At 42.3% G+C, this 17031-nt stretch overlaps 1 long non-coding RNA gene across 1 annotated transcript; it reads left to right on the plus strand.

Annotated features, from left to right (window-relative positions):
• The first annotated feature begins 12482 nt into the window (after positions 1 to 12482).
• Positions 12483 to 13579, plus strand: LOC119883557. Its single transcript, XR_005440679.1, has 3 exons — positions 12483 to 12594; positions 12787 to 13005; positions 13210 to 13579. It is a non-coding gene; the product is annotated as an uncharacterized LOC119883557 (long non-coding RNA).
• Positions 13580 to 17031: the final 3452 nt, after the last annotated feature.

A 17031-nucleotide genomic window follows, 5' to 3' on the forward strand; every position in this document is an offset into this window, starting at 1 on the left:
GACCCTGTTCCCTGTCCACCAGGCTCCTTTAACCCCTTAGAGGGTCAGGATGACTTGGCTGATTGCAGGGAGTGCTATGCAGGGAAGGCCTGCACACAGGTAGCTCTGAGAGCCCCCGATGTGGACTGCATGCAAGGGTGAGTAACCTCTTCAGATCCTCATCAGTAACGTGTTTCAGTGTAAACCTGTGTTTGCAGTGTCTGTCTGATTCAAACAAGTACTGAGACTTTCACATGCTGGGAAAATACTCTTTTTTTTAAACCTGCCTTGAAATTGATACTCCATGATTCTGACAAATTTGCCTGAATCTTGGTAGGTTTGTGTGTCCTCCTGGTTCCTCTAAACCCAACGATCCGACCAATGCCTGCCCACCAGGGACGCTGAGCAATCGCACTGATCTCACTGACCGCTCACAGTGTCAGCAGTGCCCAGCACGATTTGCCTGTTTTCGAGGTGACATTGTTCTTCCACTCGTGTTCAGTTGGACTTTTAAAGCACTTTTTGATATTTAGTATCATAGTATCATAGAAATTAATTTAGTTGCCGATGCCAAATAGAGCTGGGTGATCTATCAATAAAATACTCTATATAGAGGATTTTGGGACATACAACATATTGAGTTTTTACCTAGAAGGGTGCATTATGATTATGTTACACAAATTTAGACCTAAAGTTATATCAATAAAATCTATTTTATTTTCATTGTTGAAAGGCTTTCCCACCTTGATGCCTATATTACTTACGCTTTGTCAGGAACTGGTGGTATCCAGAGACCACCACTCTCCTGCTTTCCAGGGCATTATTGCCCCCCTGGAACTATGTTCCCCACCCAGTACAAGTGTCCTGTAGGGACATGGAGTAGTCAAAGTGGATTGGAAGATGAAAGTGAGTGCCGGCCATGCCCACAGGGTTGGTACTGTTTGGCTGGGTCTGGAACTCCGTCAGGTCGATGCAGCTCTGGACACTACTGTCCCGAAGGTACACATAAGTGTGACATAAGTGTTAATATAGGTGGAAATCTAAAATATTTACTGCTGTAGTTAAAAACTCTCACACACAATATTACCTTTAAATGTTGTTTTGCTTTGCAAGACTAAATACAGGTTTCTGTATGAAATTGATTTCATAAGATTAGATTTTCTCTTTCAGAGCTGTATTCATGAGTCATTCATGTGGATATAACTATTTGGATGTTGCATCACCAGGGACTGCATATGGAACCCAGTTTCCTTGCCCTGTGGGCACATACAGCATCCAAATGAGCAACAGACACAGAAAAGACTGCCTGATTTGTCCTGAAGGCTCATTTTGTCAACAGGGCACATCCAAACCTTCACCCTGCCCACCGTAAGCAGTAATTATATGTTGAATATCTGAAGGAAGATGTGAAAATGATGATGAAGAGGATGATAATATGGAAATAATTTTCTATGTGGTATAAAAAGAAGGATTAAGCTGGTGTAAGTATGATTTAGTATATCCACTCTGTCTTGTCTTTCTCTAGCTCCACATTTCGCCATCTAAAAGGAGGTCAAAGGCTTGAGGACTGCTCTGCTTGCCCTGCTGGTTATTTTTGTCCCCACTCAGCCACTGTCAACCCCAGAGTGTGTGGAGCTGGCAGCTACTCTGTAAGGCCCCATCTATAACACAGTCCACTGTGATTGGTCCATTTACAGAACCAGTGGAAACCAGAGTGGGCGTATTAGTCTCGTCCTTCCAAGCCGTTCTTTCCAGTCACAGCCCACAGTCATACATTGTCTTAACATTTCTCACCATGTATGTACATCTGTAAATGTCAGCACGACGAGTTATTAAAGTCAAATTGTATAATAGTTCATCTTTTGCTCTCAATGTTTAAGCAATATCAGCGTTGTTGTTCCAGCATCTTCCAAGTTAGATCCTCCTCTCCCTTATGTTTTTTTATCTGTATTTTGCTCTGTCCCTCCCCCATACTGGTTGATATCTTTAACTTCAACTATCTGAATCTTCCTTCATGTTCTCTTGTGTGTAGGATGAGGGCTCTGTGGAGTGTTCTCCATGCTTGCAGGGCCACTACTGCAGTAATGAGACCACTAGTGAGGAAGCCATGTTAAGTGTCATGGTGTGCCCCCCAGGCTTCCTCTGCTCTCAGGGTCTGGCCAGAGACCCCCAGCGCTCAGCCACCCTCTGTCCTCGAGGTTTCTACTGCCCTGGAGGAGGCATTGTGAGTCAAAGAACAACACATATGGCAAAGGAATATTTTTCTTTAATTAATATGGTCTGCTTTTCAAATGTCTGAAGCACTTTTGCCCCATTAAACTACCTCCAAATGTGATTTCCTCCATAGGATCCCAACCCCGTTCCTTGCCCCAATGGTACCTACAGTGAGTTTCCTGGTCTGCGTGATGCCAGCGAGTGTATCCAGTGCCCTGAGGGGAATTACTGTTACTCCCAGCAGCCTCAGAAGCAGCCTATTATCAGGCCTGTAAGAAAATGAATTTGATATACAGTATTTAAGATGAAGAAGTATTGTGTTACAATTTTTTCTACCTCTGCTGTAATATTTCAGACAGGGGTGTGTCCTCATGGGCACTATTGCCCCCTAGGGACTGGCTACCCCTACACCTATCCCTGTCAGGCTGGCCAATATAGGAACAACACGCTTGGTCACAATGGAGAGGCGTGTGTTATATGTCCATCCAGGCATTACTGCGATAGACCGGGAACTCACTTGCCCTTAGTCTGCCCTCAGGTAGGAAAATCTTGTGGCATGGATCAGACGCCTGATGCCTTCAAGTGTACTTTCCACTATGAAATCTTTTTCACCCCGTCTGTTACTCTTTTAATAGGGTTCTTACTGTCCAGAGGGCACTCCTACTCCAAAACCTTGTCCTGAAGGAACCTACAGTTCACGTTCAGCTCTCAGTGATAGGTCTGAGTGCTCCCCTTGTGGTGGAGGCCAGTATTGCACTGGTGTGGGACTAACAGAGCCCTCTGGGAGCTGCAAAGAGCGCTTCTACTGTAGAGAGGGAGCCAAGTCTGCAGTATGAAAATGCTATTTTAATAATTTATCAAATAGAGGTTGTTAGTTATATTTTTTTGAAACTATTTTCTTTATATAATTTGATCCCCATTATTTTCCATTAAATGGTTGCTAGTGTTCCTGGGGTCCACCAGTAAATTAACTGAAATTAATAGTAACATCTTCTCTAAATGTTTTACAAGAAAAGGGTGTGTTGGAAAAACTCATATTATGAAACATTACGTTGTTATGTAGGTCTATTACACTCCATTACTTGGAATGTGCATTTTAAGAATGAAATTACTTTACTAATACATTTAGGCTTCTGTACTGTGACTATGTCCAGACTCCTGTGGATGGGCCGACAGGAGGTTTGTGTCCAGCGGGAAGTTTCTGTCCTCGAGCTTCATCCTCTCCCCTCCCCTGTCCCCCTGGCACCTTCAGCAACAGCACTGGCCTCAGCAGATCTGACGAGTGTGTCAGCTGTCCACCAGGGTAATGCCCTCATAAATATGATTATTCAGATATCAGCCTATTTATTTAAGAGGATCACGTCAAATAGAGACCTCTTTTCTTTGTGTCAATATTTTTCTCTCCCTGTCAGTTTCTATTGTTTAGGGTCGAACAACACCTCACCTTCAGGACCTTGTATTCCTGGTTTCTACTGTACGGGTGGCTCAGCTTCGCCTGTTCAGAATGAAGCAGAGGAGGGTTATTATACCTTGGAGGGGGCAGCCAGGGCACAACCATGTCCTCTTGGAACTTTTCAGCCGGTAGGAAATAATCCATACAAAAAGTTTAGTGTTTAGTGTTAAAATTAGATAATGAGATAAAGCCATATTCAAGGTTATTCCCTTGTCTATTAATCCTCCACAGCGTCGAGGTGCACAGTCATGCGTGGAGTGTCAGGGAGGCACAATGTGTAACCAGACGGCCTTGTCCCAGCCGCCGTTGTGTCCCAAAGGACACTACTGTCCTCCAGGGTCCTCTGTTGCTAAACCTTGTCCTCCAGTCAGTATTCGTGTGTTAACATGTGTGTAGTGTAGGGAGTGTGAATGTGTGTCGCTGTTTGTCCTTCTTCTTCGCTCATCTATGCCTTCTTAGTCAGTCATGTTAGCTTTTACTTTTGCACTTAAGCTTTATGAATTGCATTTACCCTTGTTCAAATTCACGTAATTAACATTGAGATAATTATACTATGTGATTATTCAGGGCTCTTATTCTGACCAGCCTGGTGGCGATGCTGTGCAGCACTGTCGGCCATGCGAGGCTGGGTGGTTCTGCAGCAGAGCCGGTCTCTCTGACCCTCAGGGTCTCTGTGACTCGGGACACTACTGCACATCTGGAGCCTCCACTGCCTCTCCAGTAAGACGTAATGAACAGCTTTGATTACACAGCTTCCATCAGCTTATTTAGGAAAGAAACAGTGTTTTAGTAAAAACTAAATAGAAACGATTGAAAGAGAAACATAATTCCCTAAAAGATTTTAAGAAGTGGTTTTAAACACTCAAAGCATGAATTGGTTTTGGGACAGTATATAACAAGAAGTTGTTCTCTTTATATAAAGTGTCTCTGCCTTGTATCTGACGTTGTGCACAGATAATGACGTACAGTCACCACATTCTACAGGTATCGAAAGGAATTTAATTGACTACTATGTTTTGATGTTATATTAACAAATTGTTGTTCAAATGTATTAATTAATGTAAATGTCACTCCTTAATATACTGCGCACTTGTCATCAGATTATAGAAAGGCAATTCTTCTGAAACTTAAAGTAGCTTATAACGATGCAAAGAGAATATTACTCAAGAGACCAAGATGGTGTAGTGCAAGTGAGATGTTTGTGGCTGCAGGAGTAAGGACCTTTCATGCTGTCTTAATGGGTCCGAAATGAAATAATTTTGAGCTTAACAAACATATGGCTAAGTACCACACACTACCAGTCCTGTATGTGGAAACAATGGTACAATTGTCTCCTGGTAATAATTTGTTATTTTTATATCTTCCATGATTTACTATGGTGTAGTATGTATGTGTGTATGTATGTGTGTTTGTGGGCATGTATTTATGTTTTGTTGTGAGCAAGATTTGGACGTTGAGTCTGTAATAAAGTCTTTATTGATTGATTGGTTATGTTTTATATGCAGCCATGTAACAAAAATCCAGGCTCTAATGCCTTTCATATTTACCATGTTGAGTTCTGAATGATATAAATGATGATGTTTGATGTTTTGTCTACTTTGTGCTTGTTGATGCTTATAATTTGTTTTTTCTCAACTGTGGCAACCCTATATTTTGTTAAAACATCACAGTATATGAGCCAGGGGGAAGGAGCAGAGAAGGAGAAACATGAGGCAATTTAAGTGGTTGAAATATCGTGTTTTTTTAAGTTGAAAAGTTAAGTTAAAGCTGTGTAGTTCATTTGATGGCTGCACTTAATTTCTCACACTGTTTGACTCCCTAGGCGTTTTCTGTCATTTGATGTGAATTATGAATTTAGGCATGTTTAGTTCAAGTTTGCATTGCTTAAATAAATAATTGTTTTTTGGATAAGCTGCTTGTAGTGCGTGGGAAATAAATGACAGCTGCCAACTCAAACTGCCCACAGCTTTAACTTTTAAACTTCTAACTACTTAAACTGAAAGCCAAAATGATCAAACTTTTTCATATTGTGTTGATTACTTAACATTCCCACAGGTGGCCGTGGCCTCTGGCGGTGTATGTTCTGCAGGCTACGTCTGTCCGCGTGGGACCATGTACCCCCAGCAGCACCCCTGCCCTATAGGAACCTGGAGCAGCACTGTGGGAGCCCAAAATCTGTCCTCCTGCTTGCCCTGCCCGCCGGGACTCTACTGCAACAGTACTGGACTCAGCCAGCCCTCAGGAATCTGTGATGAAGGTAAGGTTTATTATCTGGTACAATGGGAAAAAAGTTTGATGTGTTAAAACATTGTGTAAAACGGTCCATATCTACAGTTGTGCTGTAGATATGGAGGTCAATGCAGAATAACATTTAAAAAACATATTCATTAGAATTGGAAAGTGTTTTATATTTGTCGACTGACCATTCCAAAGTATTATTTTATGGGTAGGTGAATATTTTTTCTTTGTTTATGCTCATGTATGAAGTGAAAGTGACAAAAAAGAGAGCATCATCATCATTTTTGTTTTTTAAGTAAGTAAATTTCGAATCTACTGATTTGTAGGGTTTTACTGCTCAGGAGGGGCTGTGTCTTCAATGCCCTCGGACGGAGTGACAGGGGACATTTGTCCAGTTGGACACTACTGTCCCATGGGATCATCTTTTCCTGTACTTTGCCCTGATGGGACATACTCGAACACTACAGGTATAGACAATTCATCTTACAGAATTGCATAGCATATGAAGTATCATGTTATGAATATATAAAATGCAGGTATTACATTTATTATATATAGTATACATTTTAGCTGACGCTTTTATTTGCTATACATCAGAGGTCGCACACCTCTGGAGCAACTAGGGGTTAATTGCCTTGCTCAGGGACACAATGGTGGATGGGTCACAGTGGGGTATTGAACCCGGGTCTCTTACACCAAAGGCATGTGTCTTATCCATTGCACCATGACCCCCCCTCGCAAGATTACTATATTCTTTCTTTTTTGGATGAAGGGGCAGAAGCGTGTGATGACTGCCCAACAGGGACCTACTGTCTGTCAGGAGAAGGTGTCCAGCCCTGTCCAGCGGGACACTACTGTCTTGGTGGCGGTGTTGAGGGCATCCTGCCCTGCCCTCCTGGAACATACAGCCTTCAGTTTGGCCTCAGCCAAGTGGAGCAGTGCCTCATTTGTCCAGCAGGTGAGGGCATTGTCTAATAGTTGTCTTCATTGCTCTACAAGTGACCTAAGAAGGCTTTCAGCGAATAAGTGTCTTGTAGTAACTAGATGTTTTGGAACTAGTTATTCAATAAAAGGAAATAATAGTTTTAGCATATTAACAATATTTTATGATGTGTTGATTGCTGTGCTAACAGGGTTCTTCTGTGAGGACTGGGGTTTGTTTGAACCTACTGGACCCTGTCAAGCTGGTTACTACTGTATAGCAGGTACACTATGTGTATTTTACCATATATCACTGTAAATATCTGCTACTGTACAAAAGGGCCAGCATGCTGCAAATCTGAATTGGACAACTAAACATATCTTAAATGTGCAATTTCTCAAGGTGCAAACTTTCAGAACCCAGATGGTAACTTCAGCACAGGAGTGGGAGGAGCATGTCCAAAGGGGAAATACTGTCCAGAGGGCACCAGTCTCCCACTGCCATGTCCACCAGGAACCTACTCTAACAGGTTGGTGGACCAAAATATTATTTATACACAATTCTAAGCAGTTAATCATTTTATTTAACTGTGTAACTGTATGTTGTGTGTATGTTTTTGTGTGTTTACATGTGGATGTTTGCAGTCTTCATCTGACAGACACTTTTGGCTGTAGTCCATGTCCAGTGGGTCACTTCTGTGGCACTCCAGGCCTCACTCGACCATCTGGACTGTGTAAGGCAGGATTTTACTGTCCAGGGGGAGACACAACAGCGACAGGTAGTAATAAATATTGAGGTTTTAATTAAAATTTCATCTTTAAGAGAACTTAATTTAATTTGTGCGTGTGGAAAAAGTTATTTTCTCCCTTACTCCATCTACAATCTTCAAATATCAACACAATGATTTAACAGTTAATCAGTCAACAAAGTTCAGACATAAGACGAAGTAGTGAAGAACAGAGCTAATCTATCTATCTATCTATCTATCTATATAGATATATGTATATGTGTGTGTGTGTATGTGCTAATGTGTGGAGAGAAACCTTGTGAGAAGGCATCAGATAGAAAAGAAACAGATGCTGATAAATACATGCAGTCTGACTGTGTGAGGGTGTTTTGTTGAATGAATGATTACTGAATTAATCAGGGTTTATCACAGGATTCATCACATTAACGGCTTAGCTCAGAAATTTAGCACATCTAATTATTTTTTCCTCTACAGGCTCAGAAGGGGGTCTTTGCCCACCAGCTCATTACTGCCCTGAGGGTAGTGCGAACCCAGTACCCTGCCCAGCTGGGGCCTACACCAACCTCACAGGCCAGTCAGTGTGTTCCCGTTGCCCTGCTGGCTACTACTGTCCAGAAAAGACTGGCAACTTCAGCATGTTCCCGTGCCCCCCTGGATTCTACTGCCCCGATGGTAGACTCACCCAAAACATTATCAGTCATGGTTGTGTTTTTTAAGGAATGTATTGAAAAACCATTGCCAGAGTATAAATCCAGCATAGCCTCTTAAAGAAATACCATCTAGGAGCTTCTTGTTGTAACTACTCCCCTCAGTGTTTACTATCCAGGTAAAAACGTTGTTTGTTGCGTGATTGAAATCTAATTGTATTATAGGTACAAGGCATGCCACCCAGTTTCCGTGCCCTCGTGGATACTACAACCCAGAGCCCATGACTCAGAGTCTGGACAGCTGCCTGCCTTGTCCTCCAGGACACTACTGTGAGAAGGAGAGGCTGACCAAAGTGTCTGGAAAATGCAAGGCTGGTCAGTAATAGTGTCTTTGTGTATTTCTACCAAAGATACAATCACAGCAATACAGACTAGTTTCTCAGTGTCAGGACTTTGTCCTCTGTGGCAGCCTATTTGTCACTAGGGGCTGACAAGCCAGTCCAAAGCAGTCGGAAAGACTTAGGGGTAGGGAACGAGGAGTGCACATTAAGCACGAAACATCACAACTCAACACCAGCCACATCAGTCTTTATTTTACTTTTCTTCTCTTTACACCTTTCTCTAACAATTCAGCAAAAACAACAACTTTTGGATAATTAGCTTTATATTATTCATGTATGTACAAATGACTTCATATGCCAACCACTTAATGCACACAAGCCTCAAGCAGATATTAGAACAGTGAACAGTGAGTGCCTGTGGATACCTGTTTTAGTAAACCTGTTTTTGCATCAATGACTCACCTCTCTCACCTTGCTCTGTACTGCTGTCTTCCTGCTCTGTTGAGCGTCTTATTTCACCCGGTGTTGACAAAGTCAGCATGTGATGTCTACAGTGATGCTGTTCTATGTCAGTAGCAAGAGTGTTTGTGTATCACTACTGTCAAAACATCAGTGCATCACCTTCATTGTCTCCCACTCTCTCTCTTGCTGCATTTGTTTCTCTCAGGTTGGTTCTGTGTGTCAGCAGCGTGGAACTCCCAGCCTTTTGACCTGGACAATTACACAAATGCCAACTGTCTTTGTCCAGCGACCTCCACAGGGGGGCGCTGCCAGGTGGGCTTTTACTGCCCCATAGCTAGCTCAGAGCCCTTGCCTTGTCCGCCGGGAACCTTTTGTAACATCTCAGGTATTTGGACACTGATGGGGCAATTTCATTCAAGGCCTTTTGGGGGTGCACACATTACTCTGCAGAAGGGGATGTCAGTCTGTAGACCCAATAATTTGGGGTATATCAAACAAATAACAAATGTACTTACATTGATCAAAAGGTTTGGCTCTGCCGATGGGTCCCTGCTCCCCTGGGTATTACTGTGTGGAAGGAGCCACTGATGCCAGACCAACAGATGGAGAAAAAGGCAGCATCTGTCCACCTGGGACATACTGTGGTAAGCCCTGCTTTACTGCCTTAGAACGGTTGTCACTAACTTGCCAGCAAAGTTAAGTTAAACCAATTAATAGTGGTATAAAAAAGTGCTTGGTGTAATGGACAGTACATATTATGGCATCTATTTGGAATTGATTTGAATTGTTTAACTTTGGGGTTTTCTGATGATTCTCCAATGTCTTCCCACAGCCCATAGACATGCAAATTAGGCAGGCTAGAGAAAGTAGCTGTAGCTATGACTCAGGTAGACTGGACACCCTAAATCTCCCATGGGTATGAGTGTGAATCATCTAGTGTCTATTTATGTTAGTTTGTTGATAAACTGTTGACCTGTGTAGGGTGTCTCCACAATTTCTGCCCGATCCTGATATAAGCTTTTATGCCCTACAGGGCAGAATAGGAATTGGCATGCAAAGACAATGAATGACAGGATGAATGAATGACTACTTCAACTATTTCTCTCTATAGTTGAGGGCTCAGGAGAGCCAGAGTTGTGTCCAGCTGGTACTTTCTCCCCAGTGCCAGGTCTAACCAGTGCAGCTGGCTGTCAGCCTTGTACTGCAGGTTTCTTCTGCAGAGAACCAGGTCTCAGGGCTCCAACTGGACCCTGCAGCCAAGGTCAGTCCGTACACTGTGCCACCATAAATTGTTATTATAAAACATAATCTTTTGTTCTTTGCCAACCTTCTTTCCATCCTTTTAGACTGACATTGACTTGTGTCTCTTGTCTCCTTGATAGGCTATTGGTGCCCTCCTGGTCAGACTGTGGCTACAGCTGTGCCATGTCCTGCGGGCCACTTCTGCTCACAGGGTAGTGCATCTCCAGAGCCCTGCCCATCAGGAACATACCAGAACAGAGAGAAACAGGCAGCCTGCGCTGTCTGTGAGGCAGGTAGGAGCACTCTTTACTTTTTACCTTTTCAGTACCTTTTCTTTTTTTAAACACTGTTATTTAACTTTGTGCCATTTTTATTTTGCTGAATAGCCTGTAAAGAAAATAGCTCTCAAGCAACCTAGAAAGTGTTTTATTTATTATGCTACGTGTTTACTTTTCTATCATCGAGTCTTTAATACTTCCCAAAACTGGCAGTGCTAATTTAAATAAATTATATATTTATATATGATATTATATTCTCTTATTTCAAGGTTACTACTGTGATTTGAGATCAGCCAATGCCTCTCTTCTGAGGCCCTGCCCTAAAGGACACTACTGCCCTGCAGGTACAGCCCTGCCCAACCAACACCCCTGCCCTATAGGCTTCTTCAACCCAAGACAGCAAACGCACAGCCTTGCAGGCTGCATGCCATGTGCTGCTGGACAGTACTGCCCTTCTGTGGGACTGTCAGAGCCGGCAGGTGAGAATGACAGACCATGTGTCTAGTATTTCTAAATTTCACTACGCTACTGTAATTCCAACCCAACAAGTTTTCATTTTATTTTTTATTATGTGTTAGATATTCTATTTGAGGGGTTTGTGTATGGTTCAGAATGGGGTTTCCCAGTCTGTTTTAAAATATTTCAATGGATGGTTCACCCAATTTGAACCATCCATTTCTGTCAATTTTTTTCTTAACTTAACTCTAGCGTCGAGAAAGCAATCTCAGACTGATGTCTCCAAAGCTGATTTGGGTGTTTGACTTGTTAAACCCAGATGTTGTAGTCTGTAGCATGTACTGTGGGGCTGTAGATGTATCTGAATTATTGTATGATGATAAAGTGTTGTGATATTCTTCTACCCATAGGACCATGCCGTTCTGGTTATTGGTGCAGAGAGGGAGCATCATCTCCCAGCCCACTGGATGGACTCTCTGGTTCCCTGTGTCCACCTGGTCAATACTGCCCCTCAGGTAACTGGCTTATCCTCCCCTAATAAGCAGTCAGCCACCAGCAGCTCTTCAGTGCTGCTACAGTATACTGTTGATGCCTGATGTTGATCAAGTTGCAGGGGGACCACATTTTCAAAATAATGTTTTCTATAATTCAAAGCTGATACACCTTGTTTTTAGGGTAATGTAACCAAATTTATACTCTCTGCGGCTATTAACTTTCTACCCTAATATATTCCAGGGCTGCAATGTTTTATTCATGCTAATTACCATTGGTGGCCTACAGGAAGTTCTGACAAAATTTATCTTGTAACTTTTGGTACCGTTTTCTGCAAATTAATTTGTACTGTTGTTCTCTCTTGACTTGAAGCGATTACCCTTGCTTCAAAATGCAGCTGTAGGGTAAAGGCAGCCTTCTCCTGAGTTGCTCAAACCTGCACGTTGTAATGGGTGCTTTATAGTGTCTCACTTATTTAGTTGCTTTAAGAGTGTACAGTATTGTCACAATATATTGTTTAGACAAACCCAATAACTGCATTGTTCTTGTCATCTTTTAACAGTGTTGAAATGTGAGTCAATGTTTGTGTGATCTTTATAGGCACCACAGCTCCCATGGCCTGCCCTGAAGGAAGCTGGTCAAACAGTTCTGGCCTGCGTATCCAGGAGGACTGCAAACCCTGCCTGGGAGGATTTTACTGTGACTCTGCCGGCCTCACTAAACCCAGTGGACGCTGCAGTAAGGGGTAAACCAGACTAATGAACTTGAGAAATAAATATTACTTGTTGTTATTATTTATTTAGTCGTGAAAATATGCTTTCCAGCCATCTAATCCTCACAGGTTTACAAAATCTGGCCCTTGTGCCGATTTCTTATTGAGAGATTTCATATGCTCATGTTTCTTATGCAGATATTACTGTGTAGAGGGAGCTGTCACATCCACCCCTACAGATGGGATTACAGGGGGACCTTGTCCTGAGGGTTACTACTGCCCAGAGGGAACTGTTCAACCTGTGCCCTGTGATCCAGGGACATATGTTGCTGTTACACACGCTAGCCAGTGTGAGCCCTGTGTGCCAGGCTGGCACTGTGTGTCTGGCTCCCTGTACTTGTGTCCTGCAGGTTTGTGGTTTGCTGTTTTTTATGCCCTTTAAACTACTTTAAAAAAATACTTTCAGTTGTATGCTAATTTGAGGAAACTATCAATTATCAAGTAAAAAACAACAATGATCAGTGAAAAAGCTACCCAGCAATTTTACCCAAATGTTTGTATCTTATATATGTATATCCTTGTGTTCGGTCTGTGACCTGCAGGCTTTTACTGCCCTGAAGGAACAGGATTTGACTTGAGAGGCTGTCCAGAGGGAACTTACGGCCCTGACCCCGGCTACTGGTCTGTCTCTCAGTGCAGGCAGTGTGACGGCGGCCATTACTGTTCTTCCCGAAATGGCACAGCTGTCACTGGACCATGTCAGGAAGGATATTACTGCTCACATGGAAACACCTCTCCACAACCTTTCTCACAGGCTGCAGGTAAACAAACATCTTCACCTGACACGTACTGCATGTTCACACATTACAGTACACTATAGTATCATTATACCACATTGTTTCTTACTAATATGTTAGAAAGACAAGAGATAAGTGTCCTCCTTATAATTATCTGTGTTTTCCATTAGTATTCCTATTTTGAGATGCTTGACAAATGGCAGCCTTGTTCTCTGTGTCTCTCACCAGGAGAGGGAGGGCCATGTCCTGCCGGTCATTACTGCCCCCAGGCCACTGTCCATCCTCTGCCCTGTCCACGTGGAACATTCTCTAACCTCACCAAATTAGTCTCCCAGGTCTCTTTGACTCAATATCGCACTCACATGTCTCCTTGACAATTACTGAGAGAGAAGACATTCTCTCAAAATAACACAAGGATGACATTTGGATGTGAATATAGAAAAAATACAATAGATATTCATTCAGATCGTAGCAACAACCAGCAGCATAAATAGCTCTTCATTGTTTATCTTGATTGACAGACCAAGACTTGATGAAAAGTGTCGTTATGAAATAAAATGGTCATTAGGAAAAATGGAAAAAACATTTCACAATAAATAATGAGTTTTAAAAATGTATTGGCTTATATTGTCTGTATTTACATTATTCATGTTTAATGTCATGTCTTGCTTCATTTCTGTTTGTTAATTTTTTATTATATTCTTCTTATTATTTAATATTTATATTAAATATATTTAAATTATATTCTTTTTATTATTTAATATTTACCTTACCTAATACACTTTTGAGCTCCAGGTAGCATCACATAGATGTCTTTTATGCTTTACAATGAAAAGAAGTTTATAGTTACCAGTCCTGCTACACTAGCCGTATACAGTATTTACAGCCTGTTATTGTGACAGATAATCAATATCTAATCCCAAATCAATGTTGCAACGAGGCACTCTCTCTCTTTTTTCATTTTCTTACAGCCTCTCTGTCTCTGCCCCCCCCCCCCTTTTTTTCTCTCTCCCATTTCCCATTTCCCCTCTCAGGAGGATTGCCAGGCATGTCTCCCTGGTTACTATTGTGATGCTGTGGGGCTCTCAGCACCTTCGGGTGTATGCGCGGAAGGTTTCTTTTGTCTGGGGGGTGCAAATCGCCCTGACCCCCCTTTGAAAGACAGCCGAGGAGGGCCGTGCCCAAAAGGTGGTGAGCTCCTCTTGGAATTTAGACATCTTTATTTGATTTTTCAAATAAAGAGAAAAACAGTCAATGAAAAAACATGTAGATAATGTAATCATGTAGCGTTTGCATGGCATTGTATTAAATACAAAAGTTAATGGGTATCTGGAAGCATGCGTTCAATTTTAAAATTTAAGCCCAGAGCCATTTAAGTGAACAGGTAAACAAAACAATCTTCCAAGTTAATATGGCTAGACATAAGCAGCTGCTCTGCTGACACTGGAAATCGAACCCTGCCCCCTGTGGATTGTGCGTGTCTGTATGTGTGTGCATCTCTTTCATGAGTCTTGTCTTCACACAACCAGGTTATTACTGTTCTAAGGGCTCTGTGGCTCCTCAGAAGTGTCCCCCGGGAACCATAAGTACAGAAGACAGCCAAGCGAGCTGCAGTGCCTGTCCCCAGGGGTAAACTAACTAAACTCACATATCAGCCACACGCAGTCACTCTGCACAGTAAACATTTACAATACACATTTTCACATAAAAGCACAGTGGATTATAGAAGAAATTTAACATATACATATACTGTACATGTTTTTGATGTTTACATGCATAAATGATTTTTCCTCTCACTTTGCAAATACACACACACACACACACACAGAATCAAGTACATTCATGCCTCAGCAGCCAATAACCAAATTATTCCATCGTTGTTTTGTCGGGATAGTTTTTATTGTCCTGGCAATGGCTCTCTGTCAAGGACTTATGAATGTCCAGAAGGACACTACTGCCCGTCTGGGACCTTGTTCAAATACCAGTACCCGTGTCCAGCTGGATCCATTAACCCTCATACTCAGATGGAAAAACCCCAGGACTGCTTGCCCTGCCCTCCAGGTCACACACCATTTACTGCTAATGAATTTGAGTGGATGACTTTCCTTAAGGTTAAGCAGATGACTTTACAGTTTAGGACGACCTTAACTGTACATAATCAGATAAATACTGTATCTTAACTGGGATTAATGCAGTACAATGTTAATACAGCCCTACATCATCTGTTGCAGGGAAAGTCAGGAGAATTTTCCACTCACTCTGTTTTCCTATCGTACCAGGCTTCTTCTGTGCATCCCCTGGGAAGGGTGTTGCATCAGGCCAGTGTGATGCAGGGTACTACTGCCTCTCTGGGGCTTGGTCACCCACACCAGAGGATGGAGGGATGACAGGTGACAGATGTCCTGAAGGTCATTATTGTCCCCAGGGCACCTCAGAACCACTGCCCTGTCTCATAGGACATTACAGCAACAAAACCAGAAACAGTCATCTCTCTGACTGCCTGCCTTGTCCTCCAGGTTGTGACTAATTTAACTTAATTTAATTATGTGTCTTTTATCTGCCAGAAGATAAAGCTTCCATTGCATAACTTTATTTATCAGGGAATAATCCCTTCACACAATGTCTGTCACTGATTAACAGTGTTCCTTTCGTTTTGTAGGTTTCCTGTGTGTCACCAGAGGGCTCTCTTTCCCTTCTCATATCTGTCCAGCTGGATCTTACTGTCCAGGCAGAGGAAACGGCATCCAGCAGGCCTCTATACCCTGCTCACCTGGAAATATGTGCCCACCTGGATCTGATAGACAGGTACCCTGCTTGCCAGGGACCTACCAGGATTTATCCGGACAGGTGAGGAACATGATGATGTAACAGTGTGCTGATATTTTGACATGCCCTACAGTCTCAAATGCAAGGTGCACCTACTACATAATGCAATTAGAATAACTTGCAGTGATTGTGCTACTGTCTTATACAGTATATGGCTTGATATACTGGACTGAAAATGATGTCTTACTTTAAACCTGGGTCATTAAATAGGGTTATTGACTAACTTTATATGACCTAAAAGATGGGTTTTTAATGTATAGTGAGGCAGTTTTAATTGCACATTCCGGGGGAAGTTATATTTAATCTGAAAGCAAAGAGATAATGTTCCAGCAGGCCCCATCTTCTTCCACATCTGTGTATAATGTATACAGTTTATAGTTTAGCGTTTATCATCCCCAACATGAGCATCTAAAGTGTTCATGGTCATAATTTTGTATTTGTACTGTGTAGAAAGAATTACGTGCATATTTACCCCTCCACAGGCAGAGTGTGTTAAATGTCCTGCAGGATTTTACTGCGCTGGCTCAGTAGATGCTGACACTGGGCATGTGTCTGGGACACACACTCCCATGCTGTGTCCTAAAGGACACTATTGCCCACCAGGTAGGATACAGTAGTCCAGCTGTTTTACCACAGTCATGACAAATGTACAATGTTTTCAGATCATGTTATGAGATATAAAAATATGTGGGACACAAGTGATGCTGCAGACTCAGTGAGATTGATCAATTAACTGATGAACTGTTGTATTGCATGCAAAATCTTGATGAATATTGTTTGTGTGTTGTGTGTGCTCCTGAATAAGTGACTGTAATGGTAAATGGCTTTCTAATTATGCAAATTGTCATTATAGAGCATAATCAAGATAAGGACTGTCTCCACAAAATGTTCTGTGATGTTTAGTCCTGGACCATCTGTAGATATTATGCGCTATTTATCTACAGGAACACAGTCTGGTACAGCATTCCCATGCCCAGCTGGTGCCTTTGGCAGGCAGATGGGGTTGTCCTATAAGTCGGGCTGTGAGCTCTGCCCTCCAGGGAGATATTGCAGTTCCTCTGGACTGGCTGCTCCAACTGGGATCTGCTCTCCTGGGTAACCACAGGAAACCTGAATACACACTTCATCATGTTCACAGATTATGAAAGATATGGCATCCTGTTTCCGTTTCATTCTGTCTCCCTTGTCTATAATTAAACCTCTCTTATTCTCTGTCTCTCCCTG

The sequence above is a fragment of the Micropterus salmoides genome, unplaced genomic scaffold (genome assembly GCF_014851395.1).
Source record: "Micropterus salmoides isolate LMB-PRFRI ecotype aquatic unplaced genomic scaffold, ASM1485139v1 Ms_hic_scaffold_3, whole genome shotgun sequence".
NCBI classification, from domain to species: domain Eukaryota; kingdom Metazoa; phylum Chordata; class Actinopteri; order Centrarchiformes; family Centrarchidae; genus Micropterus; species Micropterus salmoides.